Consider the following 18,213-nt stretch of genomic DNA (forward strand, 5'->3'; position numbering starts at 1 on the left):
TCCACTGTAAGAAGGTGTGAATGTCTGACCATAGTTGGTAAAAAGCGGGTAAGAAAAGGTTAAAATACCCGACTGTACACAATCAATAGCGGGAGCAGAGTTGTTCGGCTACAAGAAGGTGTGAAAGTCCGACCATGGTTTGTAAAAAGCGGGTAAGAAAAGGTGCGAATGCCCGACAATGTATGATCAAAAGAGGGAGTGGAGGTTTTCGGCTGCAAGAAGGTCTGAATGTCCAACCATAATTTGTAAAAACCGGGGAAGAAAAGGCTCAAAAGCCCGACTATACACCATCAAAAGCGGGAGCGGAGGTGTTCGGCTGCAAGTAGGTGTGAATTTTCGACCATAATTTGTAAAAAGCGGGTAAGAAAAGGTTTGAATGCTCGACTATATATTAACAAAAGCAGGAGGAGAGGTCTTCGGATAAGAGTGGGTGAGAATTTCCAACCATAATCAATAAAATGCGGTGAAAAAAAAGGTGTGAATACCCCATAGAACACTAAAAGATGGAGCAGAAGTGTTCGGCTGCAAGAAGGTGTGACTGTTCGACTATATTTGGTGAAAAGCAGGTGAAGCAAGGTCTGAATGCCCAACCTTACATCATCAAAAACGAGATCAGAGGTGTTTGGCTGCAAGAAGGCCATAGTTTGCCAAAAGCGGGTAAGCTGCGAATGACCGACTAAATATCAACAAAAGTGGGGGCGGATGTCTTCGGATGCAAGTGGGTGTGAATATCCCACCATACAAGTATGGTGGAGAGGAAGCTGTGAATGGCCGACCATAGTGAAAAGCGGGTGAGAAAAGGTGCGAATGTCCAATCATATATGATCAAAACAGGGAGCGGAGGTGTTTGGCTGCGACAAGGTGTGTATGTCCACCCATAATTAATGAAAATCGGGCAACAAGTAGGTTTGAATACCCATCATCAAAAGCAGGAGTGGATGTGTTCGGCTACAAGAAGGTTTGAATGTCTGACCATAGTTTGTAAAAAGCGGGTAAGAAAAGGTTCGAGTGCCCGAACATACACCATCAAAAGAGGGAGCGGAGGTGTTCCGCTGTAAGACGGTGTGAATGTCCAACAATAGTTGGTAAAAAGCGGGTAAGAAAAGGTTAAAATACCCGACTGTACACAATCAATAGCGGGAGCAGAGTTGTTCGGCTACAAGAAGGTGTGAAAGTCCGACCATGGTTTGTAAAAAGCGGGTAAGAAAAGGTGCGAATGCCCGACAATGTATGATCAAAAGAGGGAGTGGAGGTTTTCGGCTGCAAGAAGGTCTGAATGTCCAACCATAATTTGTAAAAACCGGGGAAGAAAAGGCTCGAAAGCCCGACTATAAACCATCAAAAGTGGGAGCGGAGGTGTTCAGCTTCAAGACGGTCTGAATGTCCATCAATAATTGCTAGAAAACATGAAAGAAAATTTTCAAATATCAAACTGCACATGATCATAAGCAGGAGAGGAGGATTTCAGCTGCAAGAAGGTGTGAATGTCTACCCATAATTACTGAAAAATGGGTAAGAAAAGGTGCGAATGCCTAACCATACATCATCAAAAGAGGGAGCGGAGTTGTTCCGCTGTAAGACGGTGTGAATGTCCGACCATAGATGGTAAAAAGCGGGTAAGAAAAGGTTAAATTACCCGACTGTACACAATCAAAAGAGGGAGCGGAGTTGTTCAGCTAAGAGAAGGTGTGAAAGTCCGACCTTGGTTTGTAAAAAGTGGGTAAGAAAAGGTTCGTATGCCCGAATATACACCATCAAAAGCGGAAGCGGAGGTGTTCGGCTGCAAGATACTGTGAACGTCCGACCAAAGTTTGTAAAAAGCAGTTAAGAAAAGGTTTGAATATCTAACCAAACATAAGAATGAGTCTTTTCCGCTGTAGAATGCCCGACTATAGACCATCAACTGCGGGAGCGGAGGTGTTCGGCTCTGAGTAGGTGTGAATATCCGACCATAATTGCTGAAGAATGTGTTGGAAAAGGTAAGAATGCTGGACCATACATCATCAAAAGCGGTAGAGGTGGTGTTCGGCTGCAAAAAGGTGTGACTGTTCGACTAAAGTTTGTAAAAAGTGGGTAAGACAAGGTGCGAATGCCTGACAATGTATGATCAAAAGCGGGAGCGGAGGTGTTCAGCTGCAAGAAGGTCTACATGTCCATCAATAATTGCTAGAAAACATGAAAGAAACTTTTCGAAAATCAAACCGCACATGATCATAAGTGGGATAGGAGGTGTTCAGCTGCAAGGTGTGAATGTCCACCCATAATTCCTGAAAAATGGGCAAAAAAAAGGTGTGAATGCCCAACCATACATCATCAAAAGCAGGAGTGGAAGTGTTTGGCTACAAGAAGGTGTGAACGTCCAACCAAAATATGTAAAAAGAAGTTAAGAAAAGGTTCGAATATCCAACCAAACATAATCAAAAGCGGGAGCAGAGCTGTTCGACTGCAAGTAGGTGTGAATGTCAGATCATAATTTGCAAAAAGCTGATGAAAAAGGGTGAGAATGCCCGACTATACATCATCAAATGCGGGAGCGGAGTTGTTCGGCTGTGAGTAGGTGTGAATCTCCGACCATAATTGCTGAAAAATGTGTTAGAAAAGGTAAAAATGCCGGTCCATACATCATCAAAAGCGAGAGAGGTTGTGTTCGGCTGCAAGTAGGTGTGAATGTCCAGCCATAATTACTCACAAACGGGTAAGAAAAGGTAGTATTGCCAGACCATATATGATCAAAACAGGGAGCGGAGGTGGTTAAGCTGCAAGAAGGTTTGAATGTCAAACTAAAGTTCAAATATATTAACAAAAGCGGGAGGAGAGGTCTTCGGATGAAAGTGGTTGAAAATTTCCAACCATAATGTATAAAATGCGGTGAAAAAAAAGGTGTGATAGAACACTAAAAGGTGGAGCGGAAGTGTTCGGCTGCAAGAAGGTGTGAATGTCCGACTATATTTGGTGAAAAGCAGGTGAAGCAAGGTCTGAATGCCCAACCTTACATCATCAAAAGCAAGATCAGAGTTGTTAGAATGCAAGAAGGCCATAGTTTGCCAAAAGCGGGTAAGGTGCGAATGTCCGACTGAATATCAACAAAATTTGGGGCGGAGGTTTTCGGATGCAAGTGGGTGTGAATATCCCACCATACAAGTATGGTGGAGAGGAAGCTGTGAATAGCTGACCATAGTTTGGAAAAAGCGGGTAAGAAAAGGTTTGAATGCCCGAACATACACCATCAAAAGAGGGAGCGGAGGTGTTCCGCTGTACGAAGGTGTGAATGTCCGACCATACTTGGTAAAAAGCGGGTAAGAAAAGGTTAAAATACCCGACTGTACACAATCAATAGCGGGAGCGGATGTGTTCGGCTACAAGAAGGTGTGACAGTCCGACCATGTTTTGTAAAAAGCGGGTAAGAAAAGGTGCGAATGTCCGACAATGTATGATCAAAAGAGAGAGCGGAGGTTTTCGGATACACGAAGGTTTGAATGTCCTACCATAGTTTGTAAATAGCGGGTAAGAAAAGGTTCGAATGCCCGACTATACACCATAAAAAGCGGGAGCGGAGGTGTTCCGCTGTAAGACGGTGTGAATGTCCGACCATAGTTGGTAAAAAGCGGGTAAGAAAAGGTTAAAATACCCGACTGTACACAATCAATAGCGGGAGTGGAGTTGTTCGGCTACAAGAAGGTGTGAAAGTCCGACCATGGTTTGTAAAAAGCAGTTAAGAAAAGGTTCGAATATCCAACCAAACATAATCAAAAGCGGGAGCAGAGCTGATCGACTGCAAGTAGGTGTGAATGTCCAGCCATAATTACTCACAAACGGGGGAAGAAAAGGTAGTATTGCCAGACCATACATGATCAAAACAGGGAGCGGAGGTTCAGCTGCAAGGTGTTAATGTCTGACTATAGTTTGTAAAAAGCGGGTAAGACAAGGTGCGAATGCCCAACAATGTATGATCAAAAGAGAGAGCGGAGGTGTTCGGCTGCAAGGTCTGAATGTCCAACCATAATTTGTAAAAACCGGGTAAGAAAAGGCTCGAAAGCCCGACTATACATCATCAAAAGCGGGAGCGGAGGTGTTCAGCTGCAAGAAGGTGTGAATGTTCGACTAAAGTTTGTAAAAAGCTGGTAAGACAAGGAGCGATGTCCCGACATTGTATGATCAAAAGCGGGAGCGGAGGTGTCCAGCTGTGAGTAGATGTGAATGTCCGACCATAATTGCTGAAAAATGTGTTAGAAAAGGTAAGAATACTGGACCATACATCATCAAAAGCGGGAGAGGTGGTGTTCGGCTGCAAGAAGGTGTGAAAGTCCGACAATGGTTTGTAAAAAGCGGGTAAAAAAAGGTTCAAATGCCCGAATATACATCATCAAAAGCGGAAGCGGAGGTGTTCGGATGCAAGAAGGTGTGAACGTCCGACCAAAGTTTGTAAAAAGCAGTGAAAAGCGAGAAAAAGCATTTCGTGAGTTCTGCATGATTTGGGATTTTGCTTATAAAATGCATTACTTCACTCAAACTATGTTAAAACTGATTTGTCCTTCATATTTACCATGTCTAGAAATATTTAAACAAAAAAACAACGTTGTACTTTGCAGTAAAAGAAAGAGCAAATCTAGTTTCAGGAATCCGAGTATAAGCCTGCTTTCATGAGTTCTGCACGATTTCGGATTTTGCTATAAAATGAATTGCTTTGCTCAAACCAAGTTAAAACTGCTTTGTCCTTCCATATTCATCAATGTCTAGATCGACTTCAACAAAGAAAAACATTGGACTTTGCAGTAGAAGAAGTTGAAATCCATCTACACATTGATAAATATGAAGGACAAAGCAGTTCCCACTTGCCCATAAGAAAATAAGCTTATTCTCGGATTCCTGATCTTTCAGTGTTGCTCTTTCTTCTACTGCAAAATACAATGTTGTTCTTTGTTGAAGTCGATCTAGACATTGATAAATATGAAGGAAAAAGCAGTTTTAACTTGGTTTGAGTGAATTAATTCATTTTATACATAAAATCCGAAATCGTGCAGAACTCATATAAATAAGCTTATTCTCGGATTCCTAAAACTTTTGATTAGCTCTTTCTTTTACTGCAAAGTACAACGTTGTTTTTTTTGTTTAAATCTATCGAGACATTGATAAATATGAAGGTAAAAGCCGTTTTAACATAGTTTGAGTGAAGGAATTGATTTTATAGATAAAATCCCAAATCATGCAGAACTCCTCAAAAGGGGCGTATGGCTTAATCACAAGTGTGGTTCTTTCTCATTCAGGGTAGTATGAGGAAGTTTATGCTTGAAATATATGTAGAAATGGGTACATATGAAGGACAAAGCAGTGTTAACTTAGTTTGAGTGAAGGAATTCATTTTATACATAAAATCCCAAATCATGCAGAACGTATGAAAAGAAGCTTATTCTCGGATTCCTGATCCTTCAGTTTTGCTCTTTCTTCTACTGCAAAATACAATGTTGTTCTTTGTTGAAGTCGATCTAGACATTGATAAATATGAAGGAAAAAGCAGTTTTAACTTGGTTTGAGTGAATGAATTAATTTTATACATAAAATCCGAAATCGTGCAGAACTCATGAAAATAAGCTTATTCTCGGATTTCTAAAACTTTTGATTTGCTCTTTCTTTTATTGCAAAGTACAACGTTGTTTTTTTTTTTGTTTAAATCTATCGAGACATTGATATATATGAAGGTAAAAGCCGTTTTAACATAGTTTGAGTGAAGGAATTAATTTTATAGATAAAATCCCAAATCATGCAGAACTCCTCAAAAGGGAGGTATGGCTTAATCACAAGTGTGGCTCTTTCTCATTCAGGGTAATATGAGGAAGTTTATGCTTGAAATATATGTAGAAATGGGTACATATGAAGGACAAAGCAGTGTTAACTTAGTTTGCGTGAAGAAATTCATTTTATACATAAAATCCGAAATCGTGCAGAACTCATGAAAATAAGCTTATTCTCGGATTCCTAAAACTTTTGATGTGCACTTTCTTTTACTGCAAAGTACAACGTTGTTTTTTGTTGAAATCTATCTAGACATTGATTACATTAAAACCTAGTTGCAGTCGAACACCTTCTCATCCACTTATGATCATGTGCGGTTGGGCTTTCGCACCTTTTCTTACCCGTTTTTCAGTAATTATGGGTGGACATTCAGACCTTCTTGCAGCCGAAAACCTCCGCTCCTCTTTTGATCATACATTGTCGGGCATTCACACCTTGTCTTACCCGCTTTTTACAAACTTTAGTCGGACATTCAAACCTTCTTGCAGCTGAACCACCTCCGCTCCCTGTTTTGATCATATATGGTCTGGCAATAGTACCTTTTCTTACCCGTTTGTGAGTAATATTTGGCTGGACATTCACACCTTCTTGCAGCCGAACACAACCTCTCCCGCTTTTGATGATATATGGTCCGGCCTTCTTACCTTTTCTAACACATTTTTCAGCAATTATGGTCGGACATTCACACCTACTCACAGACGAACACCTCCGCTCCCACATTTGATAGTGTATAGTCGGGCATTCTCACCCTTTCTCATCAGCTTTTTGCAAATTATGATCTGATATTCACACCTACTTGAAGTCGAGCAGCTCTGCTCCCGCTTTTGATTATGTTTGGTTGGATATTCGAACATTTTCTTAACTGCTTTTTACAAACTTTGGTCGGACGTTCACACCGTCTTCCAGCAGAACACCTCCGCTTCCGCTTTTGATGGTGTAAAGTCGGGCATTCGAGCCTTTTCTTACCCACCTATTACTTACTATGGGTGGACATTCAAACCTTCTTGTAGCCGAACACATCCGCTCCTGCTTTTGATGATGTATGATTTGGCATTCGCACCTTTTCTTACCCATTTTTCAGTAATTATTGGTCGGACATTCAGACCTTCTTGCACCTGAACACCTCTGCTCCCTCTTTTGATGGTGTATAGTCGGGCTTTCGAGCCTTTTCTTCCCCGATTTTTACAAATTATGGTTGGACATTCAGACCTTGCAGCCGAAAACCTCCGTTCCCTCTTTTGATCATACATTGTCGGGCATTCGCCCCTTGTCTTACAAGGTTTTTACAAACTTTAGTCAGACATTCACACCTTGCAGCTGAACCACCTCCATTCCCTGTTTTGATCATGTGTGGTCTGGAAATACTACCTTTTCTTCCCCCGTTTGTGAGTAATTATGGCTGGACATTCACACCTACTTGCAGCCGAAAAACCACCTCTCCCGCTTTTGATGATGTATTGTCCGTTATTCTAGTCTTTTCTATCACATTTTTCAGCAATTATGATCTGACATTTACACCTACTTGCAGTCGAACAGCTCTGCTCCCGCTTTTGATTATGTTCGGTTGGATATTCAAACCTTTTCTTAACTGCTTTTTACAAACTTTGGTCGGACGTTCACACCTTCTTGCAGCTGAACACCCCCGCTTCCGCTTTTGATGGTATATATTCGGGTATTCGAACCTTCTCTTACCCGCTTTTTACAAACCATGGTTGGACTTTCATACCTTCTTGTAGCTGAACAACTCCACTCCTGCTTTTGATGATTTATGGTTGGACATTCGCATCTTTTCCTACCCATTTTTCAGTAATTATAGGTGGATATTCACATCTTCTTGCAGCTGAACACCTCCTCTCCCGCTAATGATCATGTAAGGTTTGATATTCGAAAATTTTCTTTCATGTTTTAAAGCAATTATTAATGGACATTCACACCTACTTGCAGCCGAACACCTCCGCTCCCTCTTTTGATGGTGTATAGTCGGGCTTTCGAGCCTTTTCTTCCCGGTTTTTACAAACCATGGTCGGACTTTCACACCTTCTTGTAGCCGAACAACTCCGCTCCTGCTATTGATTGTGTACAGTCGGGTATTTTAACCTTTTCTTACCCGCTTTTTGCCAACTATGGTCGGACATTCACACCGTCTTACAGCGGAACACCTCTGCTCCCGCTTTTGATGGTGTATAGTCGGGCATTCAAACCTTTTCTTATCCGCTTTTTACAAACTATGGTGGGACATTCAAACCTTCTTGTATCCGAAAACCTCCGCTCTCTCTTTTGATCATACATTGTCGGACATTCGCACCTTTTCTTACCCGCTTTTTACAAACCATGGTCGGACTTTCACACCTTCTTGTAGCCGAACACATCCGCTCCCGCTATTGATTGTGTACAGTCGGGTATTTTAACCTTTTCTTACCCGCTTTTTACCAACTATGGTAGGCTATTCACAGCTTCCTCTCCACCATACTTGTATGGTTGGATATTCACACCCACTTGCATCCGAAGACCTCTGCCCCAAATTTCGCACCTTACCCGCTTTTGGCAAACTATGGCCTTCTTGCAGCCAAACACCTCTGATCTCGCATTTGATGATGTAAGGTTTGGCATTCAGACCTTGCTTCACCTGCTTTTCACCAAATATAGTCGGACATTCACACCTTCTTGCAGCCGAACACTTCCGCTCCACCTTTTAGTGTTCTATCACACCTTTTTTTCACCGCATTTTATACATTATGGTCGGAAATTTTCAACCACTCTCATCCGAAGACCTCTCCTCCCGCTTTCTTTAATATATTTGAACTTTAGTCGGACATTCAAACCTTCTTGCAGCTGAACCACCTCCGCTCCCTGTTTTGATCATATATGGTCTGGCAATACTACCTTTTCTTACCCGTTTGTGAGTAATTATGGCTGGACATTCACACCTACTTGCAGCCGAACACAACCCCTCTCGCTTTTGATGATGTATGGACCGGCATTTTTACCTTTTCTAACACATTTTTCAGCAATTATGGTTGGAGATTCACACCTACTCACAGCCGAACAACTCCGCTACCGCATTTGATGGTGTATAGTCGGGCATTCTCACCCTTTCTCATCAGCTTTTTGCAAATTATGATCTGACATTCACACCTACTTGCAGTCGAACAGCTCTGCTCCCGCTTTTGATTATGTTTGGTTGGATATTCGAACCTTTTCTTAACTTCTTTTTACATATTTTGGTTGGACGTTCACACCTTCTTGTAGCCAAACACTTCCACTCCTGCTTTTGATGATGTATGGTTGGGCATTCACACCTTTTTTTTGCCCATTTTTCAGGAATTATGGGTGGACATTCACACCATGCAGCTGAACACCTCCTATCCCACTTATGATCATGTGCGGTTTGATTTTCGAAAAGTTTCTTTCATGTTTTCTAGCAATTATTGATGGACATGTAGACCTTCTTGCAGCTGAACACCTCCGCTCCCGCTTTTGATCATACATTGTCAGGCATTCGCACCTTGTCTTACCCACTTTTTACAAACTTTAGTCGAACCGTCACACCTACTTGCAGCCGAACACAACCTCTCTCGCTTTTGATGATGTATGGACCGGCATTCTTACCTTTTCTAACACATTTTTCAGCAATTATGGTCGGAGATTCACACCTACTCACAGCCGAACAACTCCGCTCCCGCATTTGATGGTGTATAGTCGGGCATTCTCACCCTTTCTCATCAGCTTTTTGCAAATTATGATCTGACATTCACACCTACTTGCAGTCGAACAGCTCTGCTCCTGCTTTTGATTATGTTTGGTATAATATTCGAACCTTTTCTTAACTGCTTTTTACAAACTTTGGTTGGACGTTCACACCTTCTTGTAGCCGAACACATGCACTCCTGCTTTTGATGATGTATGGTTGGGCATTCGCACCTTTTTTTTACCCATTTTTCAGGTATTATGGGTGGACATTCACACCGTCTTGCAGCTGAACACCTCCTCTCCCACTTATGATCATGTGTGGTTTGATTTTCGAAAATTTTCTTTCATGTTTTCTAGCAATTATTGATGGACATTTAGACCTTCTTGCAGCTGAACACCACCTCTCCCGATTTTGATGATGTATGGACCGGCATTTTTACCTTTTCTAACACATTTTTCAGCAATTATGGTTGGAGATTCACACCTACTCACAGCCGAACAACTCCGCTACCGCATTTGATGGTGTATAGTCGGGCATTCTGACCCTTTCTCATCAGCTTTTTGCAAATTATGATCTGACATTCACACCTACTTGCAGTCGAACAGCTCTGCTCCCGCTTTTGATTATGTATGGTTAGATATTCGAACCTTTTCTTAACTGCTTTTTACAAACTTTGGTCGGACGTTCACAATATCTTGCAGCCGAACACCTCTGCTTCCGCTTTTGATGGTGTATATTCGGGCATATGAACCTTTTCTTACCCGCTTTTTACAAACCAAGGTCGGACTTTCACACCTTCTCTTAGCTGAACAACTCCGCTCCCTCTTTTGATTGTGTACAGTCGGGTAATTTAACCTTTTCTTTCCCGCTTTTTACCATCTATGGTCGGACATTCACACCTTCTTGCAGCTGAAATCCTCCTCTCCCGCTTATGATCATGTGCAGTTTGATATTCGAAAATTTTCTTTCACATTTTCTAGCAATTATTGATGGACAGTCAGACCGTCTTGCAGCTGAACACCTCCGCTCCCACTTTTGATGCTGTATAGTCGGGCTTTCGAGCCTTTTCTTCCCCGGTTTTTACAAATTATGGTTGGACATTCAGACCTTCTTGCAGCCGAAAACCTCCACTCTCTCTTTTGATCATACATTGTCAGGCATTCGCACCTTTTCTTACCCGCTTTTTACAAACCATGGTCGGACTTTCACACCTTTTAGTAGCCGAACACATCCGCTCCCGCTATTGATTGTGTACAGTCGGGTATTTTAACCTTTTCTTACCCGCTTTTTACCAACTATGGTTGGACATTCACACCTACTTACAGCAGAACACCTCCGCTCCCTGTTTTGATTATGTATGGTTTGACATTCGCACCTTCTCTCACCCGCCTTTTACTATGGTCGGCCATTCACAGCTTCCTCTCCACCATACTTGTATGGTGGGATATTCACACCCACCTGCATCCGAAGACCTCCGCCCCCACTTTTGTTGATATTTAGTCGGTCATTCGCACCTTACCCGCTTTTGGCAAACTATGGCCTTCTTGCAGCCAAACACCTCTGATCTCGCTTTTGATGATGTAAGGTTGGGCATTCAGACCTTGCTTCACCTGCTTTTCACCAAATATAGTCGGACATTCACACCCACTTGCATCCGAAGACCTCCGCCCCAAATTTTGTTGATATTTAGTCGGACATTCGCACCTTACCCGCTTTTGGCAAACTATGGCCTTCTTGCAGCCAAACACCTCTGATCTCGCTTTTGATGATGTAAGGTTGGGAATTCAGACCTTGCTTCACCTGCTTTTCACCAAATATAGTCGGACATTCACACCTTCTTGCAGCCGAACACTTCCGCTCCACCTTTTAGTGTTCTATCACACCTTTTTTTCACTGCATTTTATACATTATGGTTGGAAATTTTCAACCACTCTCATCCGAAGACCTCTCCTCCCGCTTTTGTTAATATATTTGAACTTTAGTCGGACATTCAAACCTTCTTGCAGCTGAACCACCTCCGCTCCCTGTTTTGATCATATATGGTCAGGCAATAGTACCTTTTCTTACCCGTTTGTGAGTAATTATGGCTGGACATTCACACCTACTTGCAGCCGAACACAACCTCTCTCGTTTTTGATGATGTATGGACCGGCATTCTTACCTTTTCTAACACATTTTTCAGCAATTATGGTCGGAGATTCACACCTACTCACAGCCAAACAACTCCGCTCCCGCATTTGATGGTGTATAGTCGGGCATTCTCACCCTTTCTCATCAGCTTTTTGCAAATTATGATCTGACATTCACACCTACTTGCAGTCGAAAAGCTCTTCTCCCGCTTTTGATTATGTATGGTTGGATATTCGAACCTTTTCTTAACTGCTTTTTACAAACTTTGGTTGGACGTTCACACCTTCTTGTAGCCGAACACATGCACTCCTGCTTTTGATGATGTATGGTTGGGCATTCGCACCTTTTTTTTTACCCATTTTTCAGGTATTATGGGTGGACATTCACACCTTCTTGCAGCTGAACACCTCCTCTCCCACTTATGATCATGTGTGGTTTGATTTTCGAAAATTTTCTTTCATGTTTTCTATTAATTATTGATGGACATTTAGACCTTCTTGCAGCTGAACACCACCTCTCCCGATTTTGATTATGTATGGACCGGCATTTTTACCTTTTCTAACACATTTTTCAGCAATTATGGTTGGAGATTCACACCTACTCACAGCCGAACAACTCCGCTACCGCATTTAATGGTGTATAGTCGGGCATTCTCACCCTTTCTCATCAGCTTTTTGCAAATTATGATCTGACATTCACACCTACTTGCAGTCGAACAGCTCTGCACCCGCTTTTGATTATGTATGGTTGGATATTCGAACCTTTTCTTAACTGCTTTTTACAAACTTTGGTTGGACGTTCACACCTTCTTGTAGCCGAACACATGCACTCCTGCTTTTGATGATGTATGGTTGGGCATTCGCACCTTTTTTTTACCCATTTTTCAGGTATTATGGGTGGACATTCACACCTTCTTGCAGCTGAACACCTCCTCTCCCACTTATGATCATGTGTGGTTTGATTTTCGAAAATTTTCTTTCATGTTTTCTAGCAATTATTGATGGACATTTAGACCTTCTTGCAGCTGAACACCACCTCTCCCGATTTTGATTATGTATGGACCGGCATTTTTACCTTTTCTAACACATTTTTCAGCAATTATGGTTGGAGATTCACACCTACTCACAGCCGAACAACTCCGCTTCCGCTTTTGATGGTGTATATTCGGGCATACGAACCTTTTCTTACCCGCTTTTTACAAACCAAGGTCGGACTTTCACACCTTCTCTTAGCTGAACAACTCCGCTCCCTCTTTTGATTGTGTACAGTCGGGTAATTTAACCTTTTCTTAGCCGCTTTTTACCATCTATGGTCGGACATTCACACCGTCTTACAGCGGAACACCTCCGCTCCCTATTTTGATGATGTATGGTTGGGCATTCGCACCTTTTCTTACCCATTTTTCAGTAATTATGGGTAGACATTCACACCTTCTTGCAGCTGAACACCTCCTCTCCCGCTTATGATCATGTGCAGTTTGATATTCGAAAATTTTCTTTCATGTTTTCTAGCAATTATTGATGGACATTCAGACCGTCTTGCAGCTGAACACCTCCGCTCCCACTTTTGATGGTGTATAGTCGGGCTTTCGAGCCTTTTCTTCCCCGGTTTTTACAAACCATGGTCGGACTTTCACACCTTTTAGTAGCCGAACAACTCCGCTCCCGCTATTGATTGTGTACAGTCGGGTATTTTAACCTTTTCTTACCCGCTTTTTACCAACTATGGTCGGACATTCACACCTTCTTACAGCAGAACACCTCCGCTCCCTGTTTTGATTATGTATGGTTTGACATTCGCACCTTCTCTCACCCGCCTTTTACTATGGTCGGCCATTCACAGCTTCCTCTCCACCATACTTGTATGGTGGGATATTCACACCCACTTGCATCCGAAGACCTCCGCCCCCACTTTTGTTGATATTTAGTCGGTCATTCGCACCTTACCCGCTTTTGGCAAACTATGGCCTTCTTGCAGCCAAAAACCTCTGATCTCGCTTTTGATGATGTAAGGTTGGGCATTCAGACCTTGCTTCACCTGCTTTTCACCAAATATAGTCGGACATTCACACCCACTTGCATCCGAAGACCTCCGCCCCAAATTTTGTTGATATTTAGTCGGACATTCGCACCTTACCCGCTTTTGGCAAACTATGGCCTTCTTGCAGCCAAACACCTCTTTTCTCGCTTTTGATGATGTAAGGTTGGGCATTCAGACCTTGCTTCACCTGCTTTTCACCAAATATAGTCGGACATTCACACCTTCTTGCAGCCGAACACTTCCGCTCCACCTTTTAGTGTTCTATCACACCTTTTTTTCACCGCATTTTATACATTATGGTTGGAAATTTTCAACCACTCTCATCCGAAGACCTCTCCTCCCGCTTTTGTTAATATATTTGAACTTTAGTCGGACATTCAAACCTTCTTGCAGCTGAACCACCTCCGCTCCCTGTTTTGATCATATATGGTCTGGCAATAGTACCTTTTCTTACCCGTTTGTGAGTAATTATGGCTGGACATTCACACCTACTTGCAGCCGAACACAACCTCTCTCGCTTTTGATGATGTATGGACCGGCATTCTTACCTTTTCTAACACATTTTTCAGCAATTATGGTCGGACATTCACACCTACTCACAGCCGAACAACTCCGCTCCCACTTATGATCATGTGTGGTTTGATTTTCGAAAAATTTCTTTCATGTTTTCTAGCAATTATTGATGGACATTTAGACCTTCTTGCAACTGAACACCACCTCTCCCGATTTTGATTATGTATGGACCGGCATTTTTACCTTTTCTAACACATTTTTCAGCAATTATGGTTGGAGATTCACACCTACTCACAGCCGAACAACTCCGCTACCGCATTTGATGGTGTATAGTCGGGCATTCTCACCCTTTCTCATCAGCTTTTTGCAAATTATGATCTGACATTCACACCTACTTGCAGTCGAACAGCTCTGCTCCCGCTTTTGATTATGTATGGTTGGATATTCGAACCTTTTCTTAACTGCTTTTTACAAACTTTGGTTGGACGTTCACACCTTCTTGTAGCCGAACACATGCACTCCTGCTTTTGATGATGTAAGGTTGGGCATTCAGACCTTGCTTCACCTGCTTTTCACCAAATATAGTCGGACATTCACACCTTCTTGCAGCCGAACACTTCCGCTTTTAGTGTTCTATGAGGCATTCACATATTTTTTTTCACCGTATTTTATAGATTATGGTTGGAAATTCTCACCCACTCTCATCCGAAGACCTCTCCTCCCGCTTTTGTTAATATATAGTCGGGCATTCGAACCTTTTCTTACCCGCTTTTTACAAATTATGGTCGAACATTCACACCTACTTGCAGCTGAATACTTCAGCTCCACCTTTTAGGTATGTTTGGTTGGCATTTGCACCTCTTTTTATACTGATTGCTGAAGATTAAGTTGTTCTTTCTCAAACTACAATTTTTTTTTAATTGTTGAAACTTGATTTGAAGTGGATAAATAAGGAGGACAAACAGTTTTAAGTCAGGCTGATAGAAGGTATTAATTTTATAGCAAAATCTGTATTTCGTCATATGTCGAGAGATGCTTATTGCTGAAGAAGTTCTTTCTCATTCTACAAAGTACAACGTTGTTTATCGTTGAAACTTGATTAGACATGAATAAATATGAAGGACAAAGCAGTCTTAACTTGGTTTGAGTTAATGAATTCGTTTTATAGGAGAATCCGAATTCGTGCATAACTCATAAAATAGAGCTTATTTTCGGATTCCTGAAGAATGAGTCTGGTTCTTTCTCATAATACAAAGTTTGTTGTTTATTGTTGAAACTTCATCAGAAGTGAAGAAAAATTAAATGAATGCCTATCAACAAATGTGGGATCTAAACTCTAGTGCTTCCTCTAAAATAATTTCCTTTCTCAATTTAGAAATGTGTGTGTGTAAGTCACAACACCCGTGACACCAAAACGGCTTTCTTTTCTCTACACTCTGCACTATGAGCACACACACCAAATCAGAAAGGCTTTTTTCTCTCTTTTCTACATTATGGACTGTGGGGACACAAAACCGCTCTCTCTCTTTTTTTTTTTTTTATCGTGTGCCAGGGCGTTGTCTCACGTATTAGATTATGCTTAAGATACGACTGGGTTTATCAGTCACATCAGAATCCATACATACTGATCCTCCCGTAATAAAATGGTCGGATCTTATCAAACACACTTTGTTTCTTGTGACAATCAAGTCAGCGAAACAGCGTATACACGTCAAGACACTGAATCAAGTTTGCCACAAGAACTCATAAGTTTGGCAGTATTGCTCTGCCGTCAGCAATGATACACACATTTTATTTTCGTAAGACATGTGCAAGCACCTGTTCATCTACTGTTCTATCACTATGAATTAGTGATCTATTATCAATAAGGATACTTCTACAACTACTATCAAAGTATGTCCGGACTTCTTATGTTGTCAGTTGCTATATATGAATAAGTGGGTAGCTACTGACAAGCATTAAGCATGTCACACAGCCCAAACATATAACATTTCAGGACACACCACACAGTTAACAACCACAGTGAAGCGTGTCAAAGCCCAAACATGTAACATTCAACAGGACACTTACACAACACATTCAAATCAAACAGTCAGACAACATACAAGAACATATACCCCAGCCGGCATTGCTCCCTGCCTATTTTCGTACAGCACACTATGTGTGCGCACACCTTTATTCACAAACTCTTCAACTTATACTCTTTTACCGAAGCTGCTACAGCTCGATTGGCCGAATACCCTTTGATCCTATTTCGGTGAATTTGACATCTGCCTTACATATAACAGATTAGCGGTTTAGCAGTTTTAATTTAGTTTGAGTGAAGGAATTCATTAGATAGCAAAATCCGAAATCGTGAAGCACTCATGAAAGTAAGCTTATTCTCGGATTCCTGAAACTTTAGATTTGCTCTTTCTTTTACTGCAAAGTACAACGTTGTTTTTTTTGTTTAAATCTTTCTAGACATGGTAAATATTAAGGACAAAGCATTTTTCACATAGTTTGAGTGAAGGAATTCATTTTATAGATAAAATCCCAAGAGTCTGCTGAGAAAAGAGAGTGAATGCGAAGTAGACTTTAACACGGCTATGGGAGCGAGCCGAGTGTGGGCTAACCGGGAGAATTGCTTGAAAGAAACGCGACACCGAATGAGCGGTCAGAACAAAGCCTCAATACGGGATTCTCGTGGTGTTTTTGTTGCTGCCTTGTCTTTTGCACAGAGTAAAAGACAAGGCAGCCATCGAATAGGGCCCGATTGTTCCTACTTGGTCAGCCGAGGAGCAAGGGGGGGGGAGCAAGCGGCTCAACCAAGCAAAGCTCACCATGGGGAAGGTGGCTATGCCAACAAGCCTTATGCCCTGCTCCCGCAGTGACGGATAATCGTACTCTGGTTTCTCTTCATAACGTACAAGTCTTTCGCCTTTTACTAAAGATTTCTGTGGAGAGCAGCACTAATGAGTTGTTTCTATTTTTGGCAGGCTTTACCTTTGCGGGTGAAGCCCTTTCTGTCTGTGCAAAAGAAATCTTCTTACTGTGCAGAGTGACTTCTCTGAGTAGAGTCGCCTTACTTGTTGCGACTGTGCCGATGTTCGAAGCTGGAGTGCAAAGTTGTTGCTTGAATGGTGCTTGCTGGAGCGTGCGGGAGTGCAAAGTTATACCATTTAAAAGGGCTGAAGAGTGCTCAGTGCAGCGGGTGGGCGACACTCTGGCCACCTTGAAAACCGAGGTTACATCCACTACCAGGGGCAGCCCAAGTTCTGCCGCAAGTGTGGTGAGCATGGGCACCTGGTTGAGGCTTGTACCAAGGTGTTATGTGGGAAGAGCAGAGAAATTGGGCAAACTTTTGGAGAGTGTCCAAATGGCAGGAAATGTAATCTCTGTGGAGAATTAAATCACCTCTTCAGAGATTGCCCTAAATCTTTTGCCAACAAATTAAAGACGGTAAAGCCACAGTCAAGCCAACAAAGAGAAGGACCAAAGGTGGCAGTTGGTGAACAAAGTGAAGAGGTTGACCCAATAAATTCAAACTTCCCGCCAAAAGCTTGGATTGGAAGTGAGGAGCAAAAAGGGGAGGGGCCTGTAGAGGCCTCACCACTCAGTGTTGAAGTCTGTGAGAATTCACAGGCAGAGGGTGGAGCTACGCTAAATGAGGAGGAAGAGCAGACAGGTGAGTCTAGTGAAGATACTCACCTCCCCGAAGGTCAACAGAAGGTCAATTTGTTGATAGGCATTCATTTATTTCTTCACTTCTGATGAAGTTTCAACAATAAACAACAAACTTTGTATTATGAGAAAGAACCCGAATCATTCTTCAGGAATCCGAAAATAAGCTCTATTTTATGAGTTATGCACGAATTCGGATTCTCCTATAAAACGAATTCCTTAACTCAAACCAAGTTAAGACTGCTTTGTCCTTCATATTTATTCATGTCTAATCAAGTTTCAACGATAAACAACGTTGTACTTTGTAGAATGAGAAAGAACTTCTTCAGCAATAAGCATCTCTCGACATATGACGAAGTACAGATTTTGCTATAAAATTAATACCT

The 18,213-nt window shown here is 42.0% G+C and overlaps 1 non-coding gene across 1 annotated transcript; it reads left to right on the plus strand.

The window, feature by feature from the left end:
- Window positions 1-17,046: 17,046 nt before the first annotated feature.
- Window positions 17,047-17,160, plus strand: LOC140287003 (U5 spliceosomal RNA). Its single transcript, XR_011911389.1, has one exon. It is a non-coding gene; the product is annotated as a U5 spliceosomal RNA (small nuclear RNA).
- Window positions 17,161-18,213: the final 1,053 nt, after the last annotated feature.

Source organism: Leuresthes tenuis, unplaced genomic scaffold, assembly GCF_036924035.1.
Source record: "Leuresthes tenuis unplaced genomic scaffold, fLeuTen1.0.hap1 SCAF_103, whole genome shotgun sequence".
Taxonomy (NCBI): Eukaryota; Metazoa; Chordata; class Actinopteri; order Atheriniformes; family Atherinopsidae; genus Leuresthes; species Leuresthes tenuis.